This window comes from Choloepus didactylus, chromosome 7 (assembly GCF_015220235.1).
Source record: "Choloepus didactylus isolate mChoDid1 chromosome 7, mChoDid1.pri, whole genome shotgun sequence".
NCBI lineage: Eukaryota > Metazoa > Chordata > Mammalia > Pilosa > Megalonychidae > Choloepus > Choloepus didactylus.
In genome coordinates this window covers 5,028,688-5,046,255 of record NC_051313.1, presented here as the reverse complement: position 1 = coordinate 5,046,255, position 17,568 = coordinate 5,028,688, and the positions used below count along the sequence as shown (strand labels likewise).

The 17,568-nt window shown below is 43.7% G+C and overlaps 1 protein-coding gene across 6 annotated transcripts in view; it reads right to left on the bottom strand.

Moving 5' to 3' along the window:
• Nucleotides 1-17,568, bottom strand: part of HIVEP2 (HIVEP zinc finger 2) — a 195,206-nt gene that overhangs the window by 28,966 nt on the left and 148,672 nt on the right. For 5 of the 6 annotated variants that reach the window (XM_037842122.1, XM_037842124.1, XM_037842126.1 and 2 more), the window contains exon 3: nt 3,167-3,260. The exons of the other annotated variant lie outside the window; for it this stretch is intronic. The gene's annotated coding sequence lies outside the window, so the exon portion shown is untranslated. The remainder of the gene's footprint in view (nt 1-3,166; nt 3,261-17,568) is intronic. 6 annotated transcript variants of the gene reach the window in all.

Sequence of the window (17,568 nt, the reverse complement as noted above, 5' to 3'; positions counted from 1 at the left end):
ATGCAGCAAATAATACAGAGTAGAACAGAAGATGGAGGAAAGCGATTTATATAAAATTGATAAGCAGATATCTAATGGTCAGAACAAAAATTATCCAAAATGTTCGGTTAATTGTTTTGGGGTTTAATTTTTAGGAAAAGGGGGATAAATAGGAAAAAAAAGCACCATATGTACTACATTTTAAAGTAATAAAAAGCAATTTTGCTAAGGTTAACATAGAATCTTTCTTATATTCTAGTAGTACTTATTGTCCAGAATTTCTTTAATTCAAAACTTTGATGCCAGTAAAAATCACATTAACTCAATAACACAAATAGCCTCTGTCAAGAAAATTTTCTTCTTTCTAGATTTTGAAGGCGTGTCTACCATCTCATCATGAGACCAGATGACAGACACCCTGAGCTTGCCTCCCAGCCCTGGGTCTTTCTGGAAACACCCCTACCTCTGCACCTGAGCTGGAAGTCCCACCCGCCAGCCGCAACCCCCTGAACTGCACAGGCCACCCCTCCCTTCAGGGATGATACCGAGTCTTGGGAATATTACAGGAAGCTGGAAACCATTCCTATGCCACATGAGCCTTTCACATCAGCGTCTAAACATCTGTAAGGATAGACTGTTCTTTCCAACACCATCCTTGGGGAGCTGCAACTCAGGTCACCCATAAAACCACTTTCTTTCTTGGAGTTATGGAGAAAGGGGAGAACAATGGGTCCTTTTGGGGATGGACTGATCATATTTACAAATCTTTAAAAATTAAAAATGCAGATTTTCAGTTATCTCTCATCAACAGTTGCTTTATCCTGTAAACTGGGGAAAAAAAATCCTGTGATGTCAATTGTGCAAATCATAGCTGGATCTCTGTGTTGAGCACATCTTTCTCTTTAACATTAACAAGATTGGGGAGTGATTGAAAAGTTCTTTGCTGTTCTCCACAAGTTATACTTAGGAAAATACAGTCCCTTGAAAAATCGTAAAGCTTTCCAAGTTTAATCCAAAGTTTGAAAATGATACTTGTCTCATTTTGTTAGGTGATACTTTTACTCAGCCACCTAACTCCCAACAGTGGCATAAATTCTCCAGCTTGTCTTTTATGGCATAAGTGTGTGAAAATGCCTATCGATAGAGAAACATTTTTGTAAGTATATTAGAACAGGAAACCTACATTACACGGGTCACTGAGTCTAGGGGAATACTTCCTGTGAACATCATAATATTAGGACAACCCGCCTAATATACCATTGTATAGATCTGCAATTTCAGTTTACTTTTCTGAACATAGATCTACTTATATCTATAAAGATTTATAGCAATGTGATTAATTACAGCTATGTTACCCCCATGATCACGTAGAGTCAGCCCATTCTTCACATTCTCTAATCGTAGGTTAAAAGTAAATTCCACAGCGTTCCCAATCAATTGATATGTGAAAAAATGCAATAGTAGAGCAATTCTCCTATGAAAAGAAAACATCTAGTTATGATTTTATCCAATGCGATTTCTTTTGATGGTAACCAAAAAGTCGTGTCTGGCACCCAAACGTAGTCTCACGTTCACATTTAGAATTTTCCCCAATGGTTCTGAGTGCTACCGAAGGAGGAGGGTATTTTCCTGGATGAGAAAACCCAGTGGATGTGACTTTGCGGTTTCCTGTGGTGGGGCTGGAGCCCACGGTCCCAGGGGCTGCAGAGGTGGGCTTGCCTGGCAGGTCACCCCGTTTTCCAGAAGGATGGTGTCAAGAGAGGCGTTCACGCTACGTGGCTCTTTGGCAAAGAAGAGGAGCAGCGACATCTGGGATTTCCTTGTCCTTTGGCTGCCCTCTACCAGCCCATCGAAGAGGTCTGGCCGGAAAGGAAATGCGCAGAAACAGCCGCCCGCGGAGACCCGGAGAGCTGCGGAGCCGGCGGCCAGCGGGCCTGCTCACCGAGGAAAGCAGGGCGACAGTGTCCTGGGATGGCAATCGGGATCTTTTGCTAGAAAAACACTATCTTGGAAAAACCTTCGCTCAGAAAATTAATCGTTTCTTGAGTGGTGACCAAAGTCAAGTGAGCATTAAATGATGACATCCTAAACGACAGTGGGATAAAATGGTGGGCAACAAACACTGCTTCTCTACTTTCAAAATTTTAGGCACCAAAATCTTTATAAAAAAGTGAAATGGATGGGAGGTATTTTTTTCTTTGCAGATTTGGTAGTATTGCACCCATACACGAAATATGTAGGCCTTATGATAGTGATTATTGAACAAAAATTTAAGAGGTGATTTCCTTATATCTGCTTTTGAAATGTCACAATCTATTATAAAACGCTTTGGGGCAAGTACGAGTGGTTCTGAGCTCCAACTCTTTAGCACTCAGGCCCCCAGAGCTCAGAGTACGCACGGGAACGCTGGATGAGGAAAATCAGGACCTGCCAAAAAGCGAGATTGGTGCAGAGTCCAACTGAACACAGATTTATTTCACAGGGTGATCAGAAAAATGCACCTTCCTAAGAGCCAGACTCATTATAAATGCTTCTTTTATTAGTGAAACTTCCCAAAACAATCTCAGTGCTCCCTGAAATGAGCAAGTCTCCAACATGAGAAAACCAAATATTTTACAAAGCCTTGCTAAATAATTTAGAGAACTTCAAGAGAAAAGAAAAAAATCACATTGATTGCCTACATCAAAATCTAATTTGATATTTAAAACCAAATGAAAAAACAAGCTGTATTTTTCTATTTTGGCTACGATGTAGACATCATTACAGATATTTGAATAGTTTGCATATTTAGTCAAGGCATCTATGACTTATTTTGACTCTAGGATGCCACTTTTACCATAATTATTGTGACTTCACTTTTCTAGTTGACTATTTTCCCCTTATATAGCAAAAGTTATTAGGATTTACTAAGTGGAATTTCACATTGAAATTAACTTGCCAGAAAGAAATTCTCTTAAATGAGAGTACAATTGAAGAGACTATAATTAAAACTGGTCTATTATGAAAAGCAAAACAAAACAAAACAAAACCTTCATAATATATTTCTTCTAAATAGAATATACATTGTTTCCTCACAGATATGATGAAAAAGCCAGTTCTGCATATGGGTGCATAGCAGGCAAAAACTATATTCCAAGTTAAATGTACAAGTAGCAGAGGAAAATAATAGTAAGTTGTACTTATTGACCTGTTATCCTCATATCAAAAAACTGCATCATGCTGTCCTTGCTTTCCAAGATACCTTTTCTCCCCACAGGAACTCACACACAACTTCTGGGACTCTAAAAGACAAACAAGAAGATTTAAAAGATAAGATACTTACAATGAATTTAATAGGCAGGATTATTCTATAACCCACAGAAATTACCCTCCTTCAGGAAAGAAAATCTGGAATACCTCAAGATATCTTTTCCTTTTTTAAAAGAAAAAAAATACCCTTTCCTTTAACATACTTTAAATATTTTGAATAAATACATTTATTAACTGGGAATTGCTTGTAACTGCAAAAAAGCAAAGGCAACCACAAAAACAAGGCCAGAGTGAAAACAATGTACTGAAACTACAAATTACACTGTTGGAGCCCCTGAGCCCCTGAGCTGAGAGTCCACAAAACTTCTTTTAGTGCATCAGCAACTAAACTCCACAGGACGAAGTCTCAGACAGCCTCATAGCAAATGATTTTCAGTGGCTAATTTATTTCAGCAAGGTTATGTTTTATGCTAGAAATTAATTCCTAAAATAAAAACCCAAACCAAAGCAAATCCCTGAAACTTCTGAAAATCTAGTAAGCAATGAAGAAAGGGACATTCTCATACTTTGAATTAATATTTATCCAAGTATGATCCCAAGAAATTCATGAAAGATCCTACAAATGACTTCTCCCATGGATTAATCAATCTCCAAGAAAAAAAGACCCATATAAAAATATTACTCCACGACCCATCGCTGGCTATTGTAACTTGCTATTTTTAAAAACCGTTGCTCATTTTTCCAGACACTGTTACCAAAGCTTCCCAGGAAGGCCCGAGAGTGTGGAAGACAAGGCTTTCTCCAGGACCACTTCCTGTGAGCGCTCAAAACGCTTCGGAGAAGGACTTGGCTTCAGTTTCCTCTCCTTTCTGCACATGCCACAGTAACATTTCCAGACACCCTGGGCACTTTGAGACATGAATCATTATAAGCAAGGAGCCCACTCGGTTCCTCAAAAGACACAAAAGATGCAAAAATAGCTTCTACCATTGAAGCAAGCACCACGTCAGCAGCCAGAGGAGTGTGGGTGGCCTGATAAGATGCGCCTGATGCAAAAGGCGAGTTATTACACGAGGGCTAGATTTATTTTCTCCTTGAACTCTGCTCTTCTTGCCTTGAACCAACAACCATTTGCTGGCATTCGGGTGACCCCTGACAAGCTCTATTCCCAAATCAAACTTTCATCCATGCCCTTTCTAGAGCATGACTGATGAAAAGCTGAAGGATGGGTGACGGCGTCCTGAGGAAATTCACACATGCTCTGTAAGATCAGAGGTCATATTTGTGTGTTCAACAAGTGCAAGTATCATCTCTTTAGGGAAAATCCAATCAGGTAAAAATGCTTAAAACACACACACACATACCTGTACACCTGTAACTTGACAACAAGACCTAAGCTAAAGAAAAGCATGGCATCCCTCCATGAGAAATAAGATGAAGCACTGAGCTCTGTTTCGTACTTTGAGCAAAATTCACCCAAGACATAATTGGGCCAAGCTTCTATGGATGAGCTGCTGTGGGGAGCAGTAACTTGCAGCAGTCAGAGGCTGTCTGTGATTGACAGTCCCATCATCACTGAACCAAGAAGCAGGAGAGTCAAAGGAGAGCTCAATTCTTCACTGGTTGGGACGGGCAGTGACACACTCAAGCTTGTGCTGCAGCCGTCGGGCACCTGCCATCTCACAGCCAGAAATACCCTTCCCACCAGCGGCCTCAGTGCCCCAGAGCCCAGCCCTGGCCGGGCGTGGTTCCCAGTTCTGGGGCTGCTTTCCCAACTTCCTTCTGGGAGTATGGCTCCTGGAAACGGGACATACACATCTCATGACACAATTCTGTATCTGGAATTTTCACCCCTAATAAGAGGTTCTGGAAATTGGTTCTGTTGCATGATTTATAATTCATGACCTCTCAATGTTTGGTTTGCCCCTGAAGGACAAAAAAGTAGTGATGACGAAGCTGTACTTGTATTTTACCTTGGAGAAACTTCCAGATAATTAGTGTGATCAAGCAAAGATCCAGAAGATACTCAACAAGAACGTTATGACACACATTTCAGCAGTTTTGCAAATCATTTTGTTACAAATTGGAATCAGTAATGGCTTCTAAAAGGGAGGTAACCATTGTTACTATTAAAATAAAGACACGGAGGAAACCATCTCAGAAAAGTATTTCTGCACCATTTTTAACAGAGTTTTCCGTCAAAATAAAAGAAAAACCTTTTCTCAAACAGCAAATGTAGCAAAACAACTCACGCTTATGTTCCCCAGAAATCAACACTTCACAAAGCACACTATTTAAACAGTGGAATAAAAGAAAGAGGAGAGATTTTCATTTCTTTAAGTCTCCTTTTAGGTTTATAGATTCACAAGAAATCACCATGCAAATGGAACCTTCATATTTCATAAAACTTACAAGTTTTCCAAAAATAGTGGCAACAGATCTTGTTAAATATCCCCAGGTCATTTAAAATCTATTCCTAATTATGAGGTGAAAATTATATTTCACTTTATTTTATTAACAAAGTACAGACCAATTTACTGTCTTATCCCCTATCTCTTATTTCCAACAAATAGTTGGGAAGTTTTGAGTATAATTGTTTCTATCCCAGTGGTTTTTTTGGCCTTTCTACTCTTAAAAAATATCTCTGGCATTAGATATTTATTCTTGGATGCTTAAAGGCTATTATCACTAAGGTAACTAGGGGTTGATTGGGCTAATTAAAGATAGATGATGATAGACAGTTTTTAAAAGTATCCCTTTTTGGGGAGATTCTTTATTATTTCCAGTCTCTACTCTCCAACATGACTTTGAAACAAGTCTTGGCCTTTCTTGAAGATGCCGCTTGGAAGCATCTTGCAGGAGGCAAGTTTCCACTGGTGCTCCGCTCTGCAGATAGAAGTACCCCCATCACTTCTGTGTTTTCTGAGTTTCAATAACCATAGGTCATAATTCGAGCAGCAGAATTGACATGATAAATCAGTCACACTCTAGAAGAGAGTGGTCGCAATTAAAAACAGTAATTACTTGCATTAACTCTATGGAAATTTTGCAAATAGGACCTGGGAGCAAGATCTGACCCCATACTTGTCACTACGAGAATGAGGAGAAGGGTCGTGGGAGACGACAGAGTGGCAGCGGTGGCTGCGGATGGGGGAAGGCGATTGGAAGGGCACTGCGCAGGTTTTCCAGAAGGGCACATTTTCCTCCACGAAAAACAAAAACGAAACCAACAAGCTGGCTCTGAACAGGCCGCACTGTTCCTGCCTGGAGTGTCGGAGCAGCCCGTCAGAGGAGGGTGGGGTAGGGGGGAAAGCAGGCATGGCCTGGGAGGGTGCACACGCCACACCACACACACACACCACACACATGTGCACACAGGCACACAAAACACTCCAAACACCACATTGCACACACATGCCACATACATGTGCGCGCGCACACACCACATACATGTGCACACAAACACACCCACCACACACACATGAACAAACACCTCACACACAACACATACATATGCACACACATAGACACATACCGCATATATATGCACACTGCACACCACACACACATATCCCACACCACATACACACACCACATATGTGCACAGAACATACACATACCACACGCATACACACAGCAACACACCAAACACCACATCACACACATGCCATGTACATGTGCACACACACACACACCACATACCTCATACACACATGACACAGAGAGACGCAAACACTTGGAGCGCCATGACACTAGGCTTAAAGCTTCAAAAACAGCTTCAACATGAAAGAAGGATTGGGCTGGGTTTGGAATGTAACGGGAAAGAAAAAGGTTAAAAAAATAGAGGTGAGAGGAAACAAGTGGCAATTTTGGAACATGACAGTTGATTAGTGGGAGGCCCATGTAGAAAGGTTTGAGAAGTCAAGAAGCTACATGAGAGGAGGCTGGGGTAAACGGCGCCAAAGTTAGGCTACTTGGCAGTTTTGTGGGAGGTCTGGTTCTAGAAACCGTCAGTAAAATGACCCCAGAACTGCCTTTGGTCCATCGCTGCTTCTGGGTAGGGGGTCAGGGCTGGGGCACAGAAAAGACAGGAAACAAAATGCGGTACAAATTAAAACTACTTTTAAAAAAAAAGCAGGCACACGTGGATTCATGGTTGTAACTTCATCCTGCATAACTAGGGTTTCAGACCATTTTATGACACGTTGGGGCTTTTAATGAAAGCCCACATGTGCCAGAAAATGGGCTATGGTTATAAAATACAAAAAAAAGTAAAGACAGCACTGTATTCCCAGCACTCAGTGCCTGGAGGGGCTCTGACATAAATATAAACACAACACAGGGAACCACAAAAGAAGGAGGGACCAGTTTTATAGAGAGAACTAGGAAATGCTTACAAGAGGCAATGTTTTCAAGAAAATGTTGTATGTTAATATGCGAAAGTACCCAATTCTCAATGTTAGATTTAGAGATGAGTATGTTTGTCAGATGAAATAAACATACAAGACTCCACCATCCCAGTTCCTCTAAAGTTTTATATACTTCATTTTAGGGTGGTGAGTTTTGGTGCACAGGATGCTTAAGGAATGTGTTGTAATTAATGCAACCTCATGGTTAGGTAAAGACCACAGAGAAAATTATTTTGGTTTTAACATCTGCTAGTGATTATTTTCTGAAGTACACCAGTCTTCTCCTTGAGTCAATTACAGAATGCTGATCATAGTTTAATCTTTCTTTGATGATTCAGGACATACAATACCCTCTGGCCACAATGTTGCATCTCAGTGATGATTGCCTGGTGTGGGCAAGATGGACTTTCCCCCATGTGGGTCTCTAAACACGTCATCATTCAGATGACCAGATTTTCCAAGGTCAGAGTTATAACCGACGTTAATTTTCTCTACCACGTATTTGACATCAAATAAGTCATACATCTGACTAACATGTTTTAGGAGCAAATATACAACTATAAACTTCTCTCACCATGTAACTTTTGAACTTGTTAAATTCTCAGTACTGCTAAAGAATTGAGGTCACTGAATCCATCAACCGAGTAACAGATGAAGAACCAGAGAACCACAGAAGTCAGAAGAATTGCTTGAGGACCCACAGCTAATGAAGATGACTGAGCTGTGGCTGAGGTCTTCAAACTCTTAAGTCAATGTTTTCTCCACTATCTTTATTACTTCCTCCTATTGGAAGTGTGTTAGCCTGGTGCCACTGCAGAAACTGATTGAATGAGTAAAGGAATGAAAAGTGAAATATAAATGACATTTAACTTTGAATGAACAAGATATATTTGTGAACCAATTTTAAACTTAATCAATAAAAGAAACAGAGAAGAACAATAGCTAAAAACTAATGCTGTGTTGAATTGGCTAACAATTTTTATAGAAAATGAAAATAAACACAATCAAAAATTAATTTTTCCCAAATGAATGTCATTGGCAGTCGCTTGGCTCTTAAATACCGTTGTTTCCCCAAAGGAGCTACGGGTTCCATTCCAGAGGCCAGGCTTGCCCGGCCCATGGTATAACCCGTGCTGTTTTTGCAGAAAGGCAAGCTAATTGGGCCGTTTATATAACTAACATCTTTTTTCTAAAACATTTGTGACACATCTTCCCAGTTTTCTTTCCCTTCAATGCCTTCTTTTCTATGCCTTAATGCTGTCATGGTAGGTAAATAACTACTTTTTGCCAAGCCATCTTAAGTATGTCTCCATAACTAAATATTTGGAAGAATGGGGATAAAACCAAAGTAGGCCTATTTGGAGCCAGTCCTAGCAGGATTATATCAATACCATCTTAATTCTCTAATTTTCCTTCCACTCCTGGAAGTGCGAAGACAAGAATATGGAAAGCCAATGTCAACTCTAGATTACGTAAGCAAAGAGAGAGGAGAAATCAAATCCTAAGATCTGTGTATATCCAGAAGCATCCTTAGCACAGGCTGCCTTCACCAGAAGGAAAAACCGTCTCTTAGGGAGAAGCCACTCACACCAGCGGCAGTACTAGGAAATGCTACAGAAGCACAGCCTGGAACTTGGAATGGATCCCATATTTTTTGCTACAACCGATTCTCAGATGCGATGGAAAAATCATCTTCAGTCTCCTACACTAGGCGCACACGCCGTAAAGACCACTCAGCAAGACATTGCACAGGGCCCGCAGCTACTGTATACCCTAAACAAGGGGCCCCCTCCACGTCTGAGAACGGAGCAGCTGGAAGCATCAGTTGCTTCTCTCTAGAAGCTTCTCCCAGAGGTGGAGGAACTGGCCCAGGCCGAGGCTGCCCAGTATGCCAAGGTAGAAGCATAAGGTCTCCATCAGCCCCAGGGCAGGAGTTGACTTCACACCATCCCGGGTCTGTGAGGCGAGCTGGGCAAGCAAGCAGCCCCGAGAGTCCTGGGATGTGGGGATGAGAGCAGATCCCCGCAAATGCCCTGAACACCAGTCACTGTCAGAGGTCGAGACCAGCCAGGCGAAACCAGGCAGGGGAACAGGTCAAGCAGGTGCTGAGCTGACTGTTCAGAGGCTCCCAGGTACTCCAACAAATGCTGAGCACCACTTACATTTTCAGCCTCATCTTGGAATTCGTCAGTTGCCTACAAAGTGTAAGGTTAGAAAAATACTTGAATATTTCAAGCAGGTGTTTATAAGATCCTAGTGGGAAAAATCTCCCAGGCGATTCCAGAATCCCATCTACTGGCCCATTCACTCGATCCAAATAACATTTTTTCCAAACTTCACACATACACTAAAACAATGACATAAAATATTATTGGGATGTAAATTCCATATTTATCTGGGTTTGAATCCAGGTGTCATTGTCTCATTTACCAAAAAAACACTACAGTATAATTCAAATAATTCAATCATACACTTTCAGAGGATAAATCGAGAATAATGTACACATGTGGAATTCAAAGATAAATAAGACAAGACCCCTGCCTTCAAAGAGCGTGCAGTCTGGTGCATAAGAAAGACACACAAACGAGAAGCTGTGACAGCAGCGGAGGCCTAATGAGGCATTATGAAGTGCAGGAACAAGGGACTGCTGGGGAACGCCACGTGCAAGAAACAGCATCTTAGACTTGACTAAGGCTAGGATTTGGCAGGTGGAGGTGCAGAGACAGGCACTGGATGTGCGCACACTTTGGAGCAGAGAAGGGCAAGGGATGCTGGGGAGACAGTGAGTGTGATCGGGATGTTAGGGCTGAGACGGAAGGCGATGGCAGGTGGCGAAGGTGGTGGCAGATGGTGAAGGGACTTTATTTGCTAGGCAGCAGGAGCCACTGGAGGTTCTGAGCAGTGTCGCACAAGCCCAGGGATGCCTTAGCAAGCTCAAGCTGATACCCCATCTCTTTCCGTCCTCTTTTGGATGAACTTCTGTAAATGTGCAGTTTGAAAAAGAATCAAGATTGAGGGGAATTTTGTTTTAAGACCAGGTGACTTGAAGCTAATGGGGAAAAGGTAGAAACAATAAGATAATTAATGAAATAAACTCTTGGAAAGGTGGGAAAGAAAAGAGAGCTCAAAATCATAGCTACAGGTATTTATTTCAGAAAAAAGAATGGAAACTTTTCTGCTTTAGACTGGAGGGAAGGAAGAAATAATGAAGCAAGATAACCTTTTAGATAGAAGAGACACTGGGGGGTTCCATTCAATTGTTCTTATCTGCTCAGAAAAGTGGGGAGCCAGGCTGTCTGCTAGGGTGAGGGAAGCAGAGGGGTTGCAGGGCCTTGGTGAGTTTAAACAGCCATTTGCCCTGAGTGAGTAATGCCTTTTACAGTCTTGGGAAGAACACGATTTCTTATTAGGCCATTTTAAAAGAGTATTTTGCATCAAAATATATGCCAATTTTATCTAACTTAACAGATATATCCAAATAATTTAGCAATACATCCTAAAAATTATACTTTATTTTTCAATAAAATTCTGAAGACAATGAACTGTAAGACACTATCTATGAATAAGTGATTTAAGAAAAAAAAAACCCAACTCTATAAACTGTTTTCTGACTCTTTCATTAAAAGTGCAGTGGTAAATGTGAAAACTGGCCTCTACTAACTTGAAAAGTGATGGAGTTTTAGAAGTATGAATTATTAGTGGGTATCTGGAACACTGGTCCATTACCTGATTGCATTAGCTACGGGCATCCCCTGCATACAGAGCGCACTGAAGCACGTGACCACGCCGCAGGAGCTGGATGGGCTCCTGTGCGTGGATCACTGGATGAATAAGTGAATGCGAGTGAATGAATGAATGAGCCAACAGATGACTGTGCACCCCATGCAGCCCCTGGGGGAGAAACTCTTCCTGCTTGATGACTAAGAAAGCGCCTCATGAACCCTGAGCCCTGGGGGAGGTAGGGCCCTTGGCGAGTCAACCAACACGTCCAGTGACAGAGGAAACCAAAGCCTAGAACCCATTTGATGTCAGGAAAGCTGAGCACCCTCAAACCCCAAGACAGGCTTCACCTTAGAAACCCAGGCGCCTTCCCAGGCATCAAACACAAGGCAAGATTCTCTTGCAAATTCTGAGTGGTGCAGAAGTTAGATCAGTTATATTGGAAATTTAGAAAGAAAAAGCAAGACTACAGAAATATCTATTTGACTAAATCATAAGTATAAGACACCAAGCTTGTTATCTCTTGTGAAGTATCCCGTCACAGTACAGGAACTAAATAGAGTGATGATGATTTAGACTTAAACCTCTTTCCCCAAGATATAGACAATGAAATATTAATTTAACTTGGTCTCTCCAATTTCTCCTTTTTTCCTGCCTCCTCACTGACGGGAGTGCTTACTGCAATCGCCAAAGACCTGAGTGACTCGAGGCTGCTTCTGTGTCTGCTCAGGCCAAGTCCACACGTGAAGGCTGTCGAAGGCCGGGGGGCTTCAGGGGGCAGGAGGCTCCTGGAACAGAACCTGAAGCCCATGTGGGCACCTCAGCAGCAGCTTCTGCCCATCGCTGCACGAGGCTCTAGACCGAGCCAAGCTTGCCCATATGCCGGCCCTCGAGGTGAGCTCGTCATCCCCCGTGGTCGTCGGTGAATTCCCTCCCTTGCAGTCTGGGAATCCAGGTGCCTGCTGAGAGCCTGTCCCTGTGCTCACGGGAAGCACCCAATGGCTCTGCGGTTAAGAGCTGGGCTTGGGCATCCAACTGCCTGGGTTCAAATCCCAGGTCAGCACAGAGCAGCCACGTGGCCATGGACTCCTAGTGTGAAGCCACGTATAGCATCCAACACACCCACCTGCCTCGAGTGCTCGTGAGAAATCAGTGTGGTGAGGAACTGAGTGCAGAGCACACGCAGTGAGTGGCACATGGCGCGTGTTCATGTGTCCCTGTGTTATCACCACGGTTTTGCCCTGCCCTCGGAGGCCCAGCCTGGGCCTGGCTGACCCCCGTTCCCCACGGTGCCAGGCGTGGAGCCGGCCTGGAGGGAGAGCCCACTGCCTCGAGGACACAGGGTCCCTCCAGCCCACCCTGGTTCAGCCTATGCCCATAGTCGGGGTGGAAACCATCACTCAGAGAGAGAGGAGTGCCTGTTTGTGTTCCTCCACTTTAAATCTTCTCACAACTGATTAAACATTTTTATGAAAATACAAAAAATTACTGGGGTGCAGAAGGTGCAATGAAAAGAATACCGGATTTTGAGCCAGGAAACCCATACGCTATGCTAGTGCCAATATTTAGTAATCTTCCCGAACCTTCTTTCCTCACACATAAAATGGAAACAATAATTCCTCCCATTCATGGTTGTTGTAACCAGGGTGTCCGGCCTGGTAGATATGGAATCAAGGGGGAATCCTGTGAGGAAGAGGAAGGATTAATTTAAAATATCCAACCTCATAATTCTATGTAACTACCTGGAGTAGAACATGCCAACGGTCATGCTGAGCTTCACTCTTTAGGCACTTGGAAATATTTGTTGATTGTCTGAATATCCACTTTTAAAGTGTCATTGGTGATTGATCAGATTTTTGACAGTGTTTTAATCAATAATATATCAAAGGAAACTGATGATAATTGTTATTAGTTCAGGTTCTCTAGGGAAACAGAATCAATGAGAGGTGTCTCTGACTATAAAATTTCTAAAAGTGACTCACGCAACTGTGGGTATGCACGAGTCCAAATTCTGTAGAGCCGTCAGCAAACTGTCAACTCCAAGGAAGATGTCCGATGAACTCCTCAGGAAACAAACTGGCAACTTCGACGAACTCCTGAGGAAACGCTTCACTGGGCAGCCGAAGAAGAAGTGAAGGTCCTCTGTCTGTCTTGCTTATAAGTCTTCAACTGATTAACTGGATCAAATCCAGCCCCTTGCATTCTCTCATTGTGGAAGGCACGCCCTTTGGTGAATCATCAGTCACAGCTGCAGTCAATTGACTGATGATTTAATAAACCAGCCTGTTGGCTTATTAACCAGCCTCAAACGTCCTCACAGCAATTGTTAGGCCAGTGCTTGCTTGACCAGACAGCTGGGTACTATCACCTGGCCAAGGTGACACATGAACCTAACCATCACAATAATTTTATGCCACTTTTTTCCCCAATTCAATCATTACAAAAATGTTCATTGCTTGCTATGAAGGGCTAGGCAAGGTATCTATTCTAGCTTCTTCGGCAGTTAAAAAGGAGCTATGGGGTTTACAAGCTAATAATTGTCCATTTAAAATGAAGATGTTGGTGGGTGGAACTGGGTCCCCCAGAAAGCCACGTGGCCTCCTTTGGAAACAGGGCCCTTGTGGATGGAAAGAGCTCGGCTGAGGCAGAGTCCTCCCTACTGGACTGAATCCAAGAGGACCGCTGTCCTGAGAGAGGACGAAGCCTGGACACGCACTGGGGACCTGGGCAGCAGGCCGTGGGGCAGGAGCCAGGGGCTGGAGGGCCACCCACAAGGAGCGCCAAGGATCCCCGGGAACCACCAGAAGTGGAGGAGGCAAGAAAGGTATCGGAGCCCAGCTCTGCCAACACCTGGATTTTGGACTCGAGCCTCCAGAATGTGGGACAACAAATTGCTGTAGTTTCAAACCACCCAGTGTTTGCTATTCAGCCCTGGGAAACCAAGACAGAGACACATGGGAGCAAGGTAGGTACCCGTTCTCACTATCAGGAAGAATTATATTTGTACTGGGAACCAGTCTGACAGACACAACAGTTTGAGCCGATCATGCGTCTCTCTCTGTTGGCGAAAGCTAAGGTCTAAAGGCGTTCTTTCCTCTAGGAATTATCTACACTTTCTTGACGTGTATTTTGGTCAGTAACCTCATTTCTAGCCTCAAATACTATTTCTACCTGTGTTTCTATGGTCTCATGTTCACACTTACCAACACACACACACACACACACACACACAACCTGCACAATAACAGACTATTACAAAAGCCATCATAAGAATAGCTAGGGAACATTTGCAGAATTGAATCTATTTGTGTGTTCCAGTAGTGTCTGAGCAGTACATCTGTGAAAACTAATCAGTTGCAGGTATAAAAAAGGAATGTGGAAACATCTGAAATCCATGACTTTTCCCCCAGGGTTTCGTAAACACAACGGAGAAAGCATATATAGCACAACTCAGTAGAAGCACTAATTATTTTTTCCTTTGCTAAGGCACTGCATATGAACAATATGGAAGTAATATGGTCAAGTCATACTATCTTTGAGACACGGTCAAACTTCCAGCCCCTGTCAGAGCTCAGAAGCAGACAAGGCAACACATCTGGCGTCCTCTTGGCTGTGGAGAACTTGCATCCTGGGCAGTGCGTGAACAGGGTTGGATGAGTGGTTCATGTTTGCTGAACATCCATGGGGTATAAAATCAGATTTGGAAACATACTCAAACAAGTTTTGAATCCATTTGCTCAGAAAGCATTTCAAGTCTCAAATGAAGCTCTGTTTTGTGGGTGCCCTGCTAGGTGAAAGTGCTACGCTAAGTACCACTGAGATTTTAAAGGAGGATTTAAGGAGCCTGAAAACCACTGATTGCAGATCTCCATTAGCTGGATATATGCAATTAAGGCGATCTTTGGTGTCAAATAAATTCGTAAGCTAGGGAGTACGGGTTTGGAATGTCACAATTTGGGGTTTGGTCAACATTGACCAATTCCCATATGGGGACATTGACTTTATTACTTTGTTCTTCACACCCACATAAATAATTTGGAGAACACAATTTAAACAGTGCAATCAGAAACAATTCACCTTGAAAAAAATAGGTAAATCATAAAAATAATGCTTTTGTTTCCACTTTTAAAACTATTTGCCAAAATCTTCAGGTCCACAAAAGGTCTCAATTCATGCACGAGTCAGTGGCTCCACATTTACTGATGTCATTTGGAGTCTCATTTTCATTCTCTCTTATGTGTCACCAAAGGGAAAGTAGTTTGCTTTAAAAAACCTTAGAAATAATTCTTCCTTAGCACAGATTCTCACCAAAACAAACAAAAGAGAAAAATCAGCAAAATTAAATAAGCAAATGAAAACACAGAAGATTACAAAATTAAATGTGTTTTCATATTGTCAAATTTCTATCAGGCTTGTTCTGATTTCATTTAGGGTCTGCAAGAGAGAAGGTGCCAGAATTAATTTTCTTGCAGCATCTGTGTTTTGAGTTTTACGTGGGTATAAATTATTTGAACAAGTAGATGATAATTCTTCTTTTAATCGATAACTTGTTCTACAACACAGAGAAGGCCATGTTATAATAAAGCCTTGTATGCACATTATTTTAATTTTCAAAGCTTATCATTTCAGCCTCATGGTATCCTAACGGAAGAAGAAGATGATTGGAAATGAAGAAACTGAGACTTGAAGGATTAAGAGTTTGTCAGAGATCCCACAATCAGCACAAGGAGGCCCCAGGAAGCCACACGCAGCCTAAGCCAGTGCTAGGTGGACATGGTTGGGACTCATGGCTGGGAGACACAGGTTTCAAATCTGCTCTGCCATGGATCGATGTCGGGTGAATCCTTTACTTGCTCTGAGCTTGGGTTTCCTCATCTGCAAAACGCCAACACTGAGATGAAATACATGGGAGTGGCTGTGAGATTTAAATTGCGAGAGCAGATGCCACTGCTGCTGCTACTGAAGGAGAGAGTTCCGCGTCACGGTTACGCTGCTGGAGAGACTGACAGAGGAGACCCGCAGAGGCCCGGGCCCTGAGGAAGGCCCCCGTTGGCCGGGGCCCCCAGCTCGCTCCCGCGACAAGCAGCCAGCTGCAGAGGTTCACACGACCCCTCCGCGCAGCCACTTGAGGGGTCGTCGAGGCCAGCCGAGGTCCCTCCTGCCGCCCCTGCCAGCCACTTTACCCAGGTGATGGGACTCCCTTCAGCACCCAGCCCGTGGGTGTCCACCGAGGAGGCCGGGGGGTGGGGAGGGGTGTGGGCTCCACGGGTCCCCAGCAGGCAGCTCAAAGGGTGCAGTCCAGCTGTGTCCACCTGCCCCACAGCAGGGGCCGGGGACTCCGGGGAGCCAGATAATGGGGGGGGGGTCACCGACATCCTTAAAACCCCCTGCATTTTCACTGTGGCTGAGTGACATCTTGTGCCTAAAGGGGACAGGACTCCGTCCTCAAGGTCAGGGGCTCCATCCTTGAGGTCCCAGGCTCCGTCTTCAAGGTCGCGGGCTCCATCCTTGAGGTCATAGGCTCTGACCTCAAGGTCATAGTCTCCAACCTTGAGGTCACAGGCTCCATCCTCGAGGTCACGGGCTCTATCCTCAAGGTCACGGGTTCCCTCCTCAAGGTCAAGGGCTCCATCCTCGGGCCAAGGGCTCCATCTTTGGGCCATGGGCTCCGTTCTCGAGGTCACGGGCTCCGTTCTCAAGGTCATGGGCTCCATCCTCGAGGTCACGGGCTCCATCCTCGAGGTCATGGGCTCTAGCCTCAAAGTCATAGGCTCCATCCTGAGCCATGGCCAGTGGCCCTGGGTGCCTCTGCCTTCTGGACCAGGCTCTCTGGACTGTCCCACAGAACCAGGACCTCCCTGCCAGCATGTTCACAACAAAACCCAGTGCTCAGAAACCACAGGTCCAGGAACAGCAGGGCAGAAACAGGGCAGCAAGCAAGCCTGCAGGAAGCTCGCTTAATCACCGGCAACCAGGGCTTGTTTCAGAAAATAGATCCCCTTTCTTCTCTCCGAAGGAGACGGGGGGGCAGAGGGGGGAACTCCTGGGGCATAAAAAAAGCAGGAGAGAGGAAGCAACATGGACATAGCACCCAGAATCTAAAAATACACCAGCATCATATGGAAAGCGTTTATAAATAGTGCCGCCTGACCAAGGCCTTGCCATAAATGGGAGGTTTTCATATTATTGTTAGCTTATTTTCTTCGACCAA